Here is a 5,960-nt window from a genome sequence, read left to right as displayed (position 1 = left end):
AATTCAGGACCTCATGTATACAAGTAAAATGTTCTAATGCTGAGCTATGTTCTTCTTGGTATTTCTTTTCAAATATTATAAATGAAAATATAGGCTATATTTAAGAATTGTTGGGCTGGAGTGATAGCACAGTGGTAGGGCATTTGCCTTAAGCATAACCAAACCAGGATGGACCCCGGTTCATTTCCCGGCATCCCATATGGTCCCCTAAGCCTGCTAGGTGCAATTGCTGAGTGCAGAGCCAGGAGTAACCCCTGAGCAACTCTGAGTATGACTCCCCCAAAAAAGAATTGTTTTAGATTCACAGAAAAATTGAACAAAAAATACAAATTTCCACAAATCGTCTACCTTGTCCTCTTTTATAAATAAAACTGAGCTTCACAGTACATTTTGTAATGGGTGCACATTCATTACTTCTATTGACAATGCATTATCACCTGACATCTATAGTTTACATGAGACCTCATTCTTGATATTTTACATGCATTGATAAGCACATTAAAGAATTCACTGATTGGGGCTGGAGAGATAGCACAGCAGTGTTTGCCTTGCAAGCAGTCGACCCAGGACCTAAGGTGGTTTATTCAAATCCCAGCATTCCATATGGTCCTCCATGCCTGCCAGGAGCTATTTCTGAGCAGATAGCTAGGAGTAACCCCTGAGCACAGCCGGGTGTGACCCAAAAACCAAAAAAAAAAAAAAAAAGAATTCACTGAATGATTTCTTTTTTATGTAATAATTATAATGTTTCTCTAAGGACAAATAATTCTCCTCATTACCTATTTGATTATGTGAAGTCAAGTTTATGTATAAAATTCAAGATAAAGGTATTATTCATCACCTTTAGCTGTAGTTTGTATAATAATAAATATTTTTTTCTGGTGTCCTCTAACAATGTTATATTTGTTTTTATTGATAAGCTCAATGGTAATTCATAAATTCAAGTATATTTGATGCATTTTAATACTTAGTGAAATACATTATATAACCTACATTATATAACCTATATAATGTATAATTATATAATTTATATAATATAACCATATATAAATGTTATATGTATATTTGTGTGCATATATGTGATACATTATATGCTAGATTTTTAAATGTCTACATTACCAATGACTTCAAATCTGAACTATTTTGCTGATTTTATTTTTTAGTACATAATTTTGAAGATGGTTTAAAAATTTTGAAATACTTTATTATTTGCTAAGTCTCGGGGGAAAATAGAAAATTTTATTTTTCAGTTAGCAAAACAAAAACGGGTAGAGATTTGGGGCCTTCTCTCGGCTGTCCTGCCCATCATTCCCTGAGGGTTTTCTTCTTCTGAGGTGGGCAGTCCCGCCCACAGAGAGAGGAGCTGGTCTCTGCTCTTTGACATGAATCATAGCAAATGTTTTGAGCCTTCTCTCCGCTGTTCTGCAGCCTGGGATTTGATCCTCTCCACCCATCCTTAGCTGAGGGCTCTTCTTAGAAGGTGAGTAGTCCTGTTCACAAAGGGTGGAGCTAGAGGAGGGAGCATGCTCCAATTCATTTCATGGCTGCATACATCTTCTAGCTAATAAAAACCACCATAACACTTAGAAAAAATCCACACTACAAGAGTGACAAAGGGGAAAAATACACAGGCCAACATCAGGCATACAAAATGAAGATGGCAATTCTGATGACACAAAATTGCCAACTACATAGTTGTAGTTTTGTTTTTGGTTTTTCTGTTTCTTTTATTTTTGTATTTTTTGTCTTTTTGTCATGTTTTTCTTCTTTTTTTCAATTTCTTTTTTTAAATTGATATATATATATATGTATATATATATAACCTCTAGATGGACTCCTCCTAGTTTTTTGTTTGCTTTATGTTTTATTGTTTGTCTGTTTTTTCCTTTCCTTTCCTTTCCTTTCTTTTCTCTTTTTTCTTTTTCTTTCCAACAGAACCACATAACTTGAATCATCTTGTTCTGCCTAATAAATTGAGGGGGAAAATGGATGGTACCAAGACCAAACGGTCGTATGAAAATTGTAGAAATTAAAAAATGATCAGACTTAAACACCAAATCTAAAGCCAATGACAACAAAGTTGATACCCAATCTACAACAAGCTAAACACAGAGAAGACCTGTTAAATTAGCAGCCAGGGGCATTCGAGGGATATGGGATGCATGCTGGGAACAGGGGTGGAGGGGGGATAACACTGGTGGTGGAAATTCCCCCGATTCAATGTCACTATGTACCTAAAATATTACTGTGAAAGACTTGTAATTCACTTTGGTCACAATAAAAAATATTGAAAAAACAAAATAAAAAAACATTTTCATACAGCAAAGAAGGCTACAAAATTAACACACAAAAATCAATTAACACACAAAAACCTCCAATAATGATAGAGAAGAAATGGACATTAAAAAGCAATATGGTGCCCCCCCCAAAAAAAGAAAAGATGGGAGCAGACAACCAGGCTTATTCTGTGGGGTACCAATCCCTGCCCCCCAACCATGCCAGCCTTCCCCCAGGATATCACCATCAGACTCCACACCAAGATCACAGTGCCATCCAGAATTTGCTATAAAGCATTATTTCCATGCTTTTGGCCATGTTCTGCCTTAGCCCTCGAGATGTTGAGTCAGGACTGCTTTCAACAGAAAATGAATGATTTTCTGGACTTTTGTCCAGCCTCACAAAAGAAGGGATGATTATTACAAGGAGAGACTCTGTATTCCTTAAAAAAATCTCATTCACATTAGTGCCCCAGAAATTCAAATATCTTGGAGTCAACTAAAGAGGTGAAGGACCTATACAAAGAGAATTACAAAGGCCTGCTTCAAAAAATAGAGGACAAAAGAAAATGGAGACACATATGTACTTATGGATTGACATGATTAATATCATTAAATGGCAATACTTCCCAAAGCATTGTACAGTTTTAATGCAATTCCTCTAAAGATATATAGGACATTCTTCAAAGAAGTGGATCAAACACTCTTGAAATTTATTTGTAACTATAAATACCATGAATAGCTAAAGTAATTCTTGGGAAAAGGAATATGGGAAGCATTACTTTCTCTAATTTTAAATTGTATTACAAAGCAATACTTATTAAAACTGCATGGTATTGGAGTAAAGATAGATTCTCAGATCAGTGGAATAGACTAAAGTATTCAGAGAATGTTCCTCAGACATACAATCAATTAATTTTTGCTAAAGGGCCAAGAAATCCAAAATGGAGCAAGGAAAGTCTCTTCAACAAGAGGTTTTGGCACAACTGGTTAGCCACTTGCAAAAAAGCTAACTAAGACCTCTTCTAACACCATGCACTAAGGACAAATCCTAGTGGATTAAAGACCGTGATATCAGGCCTGAAACTATAAGGCATATAGAACAACCTGTAGGTAAAACACTCGATGACATTGAGACTAAAGGCATCTTCAAGGAGGAAACAGCACTCTCCAAACAAGTGGAAACAGATAAACAGATGGAAATATATTAAACTGAGAAGCTTCTGCACATTTAAGGAAATGGTGCTTAGCATACAAAGCACCACAGAATGGGAGAAACTATTCATCCAATACGCATCAATAAGGGGCTAATATCCAAAATATACAAGGTACTGACAGAAATTATCAGGAAAAATATATAATCATATCAATAAAATGGGAGATAAAATGAACAGATACTTCCTCAAAAAATAAATAAAGATGGCCAAAAGGCACATGAAAAAAAAAACGCTCCACATCACTAATCACCAGGGAGATGCAAATCAAAACTGCTACAATCTCATGCCACAGGGAGATGCAGATCAAAACTACTACAATCTCATGCCACAGAGACTGGCACACATCACAAAGAACAAGAACAATCAGATGTGGAGAGAAAGGAATTCTTATTCACTGCTGGTGGGATTGATATCTAGTCCAGCTTTTTATGGAAAACAATATTGAGACTCCTTAAAAAACTAGAAATTGAGCTCTCATATGAGCCAGCTATAATACTCCTAGGGATATACCCTAGGAACACAAAAACACAATTCAAAAATCCCTTTCTCACACCTATATTCATTGCAGTGCTATTTACAATAGCCAGATTCTGGAAACAACCATGATGCCCTTCAATAGATGAATGGCTAAAGAAATTATGGTACAGAAACACAATGGAATATTATGCATCTATTAGGAGAGAAAAGTCATCACATTTTCCTATACATGAATGTACATGATATCTACTATGCTGTGTGAAATGTCAGAGGGAGAGAGATAGACACAGAATAGTCTCACTCATCTATTGGTTTTAAGAAATTTAAGGACATTATTGTAATAATATCCAGAGACAATAGAGATGAGGGCCAGAAAAACTGGGCTCACAATATGAAGCTCACCACAAATAGTGGTGAGTGCAGTTAGAGAAATAACTATACTAACAACTATCATGGCAATCTTAATGAGTGAAAGAAGTAGAATGCCTGTCTCAAATACTGGCAGGTGTGGCAAAGGAGAGGTGGGCACTGGTGGTGGGAATGTTGCACTGCTGATATGAGATGTTCTTTTGTGACTGAAACCCCAAGTACAATCATGCTTGTAATCATGGTGCTTAAATAAAGATTTTATATAAAAAAAGAAAAACAATAATGGAGAAGAACAGCAACTATTTATATGAAAATAAAAGTAATAAAATAAAAAATATGTAGATTGAAAAAAATAGGATGAAGAGAACAACAGAATAGGAAAATGTATACTAAAAATAAAGTGGGGCCAGATATATAGGTCCATGTATTGGCATACATACTTGCATTGGAGGCCATATTTAATCATAGATTCCATAGATTCTCCAGAGCACTGAACTAAAGAGTAACCCTTGAACATTACTGAATGTGGCCTAAATGTATGCACATACACACTCACAGAATTCATTAAGTGATGGGCTATATTGTAGTCTGAGAAAATCATTGCAGCTATTTACTGCAATATTATGGCATGATGTGATATTACAGTGAAGTAGTTAAGATTAAAGGATTGGGTAAAAAAGAATAGTAGAGCATGCAAAGTACTAGCTCTGATTGTGGTTAACCCAGGTGAAAATAGAAATGGAACACCTTCTTTTAGCTTTCCTGTTCCTGCCATCACACATTAGAGAAGAGTGAAGTTTGCTGATACAGACATGACTTTAGCACCCTCAGATACTTGAGAAGAAAATTTATTGCTTTGCAAGCATACATCAGGAAGCAAGAAGAGTCCTACATGAATAGCTTAATGACACAGCTTATAAAATTAGAAAATGATAAACAAATGGAGCAAAAAGTAGGTAGGCAGAAGGAAATAACAATGCTTAAAGCAGAAATCAATGAAGTGGAAATCCAAAAAACTATCTGAAAGATCAACTATAGCAAAAGTTGTTTTATTTTTTTTTTGCAAAAATTAACAAAATTGATAAGCCACTGCCAAAAATCACAAAGAAAGCAAGAGAGAAACTTGATAAACTGGATTAGAAATGAAAAGGGGAGATCACTACAGATATTGCAGAGATTCAATGGATATTCAGAGGCTACTTAAGAAACTCTATGCCAAAAAACATGAGAACCTAGAAGAATGGATAACTTTTTGGACTTTTATAACCTCTCAAGTTTGAATAAGGTTGAGGTAGTCTTTCCCCTAAAATCTGGTACAAGACAAGGCTGCACTCTCTCACCACTCCTATTCAACATAGTGCTGGAAGTACTTGTAGTAGCGAATAGGCAAGAAAAAGATATCAAGGGCATCCACATAGGTAAGGGCTCTCACTGTTTGCAGATGACATGATACTATATTTAAAAAATTCTAAAACTTTGCCCAAAAGCTCCAGAAACAATAGATTCATATACCGAAGAGGCAGGCTACAAAATTAACATGCAAAAGTCAATGGCCTTCATATACATCAATGATGATGAAGAAATGGATATTAAAACATCACATTCACAATAGTGTCACACA

This window comes from Suncus etruscus, chromosome 11, assembly GCF_024139225.1.
Source record: "Suncus etruscus isolate mSunEtr1 chromosome 11, mSunEtr1.pri.cur, whole genome shotgun sequence".
Taxonomy (NCBI): Eukaryota; Metazoa; Chordata; class Mammalia; order Eulipotyphla; family Soricidae; genus Suncus; species Suncus etruscus.
The sequence above is the reverse complement of the archived record's forward strand: the minus strand, read 5'-3'. Positions refer to the sequence as shown.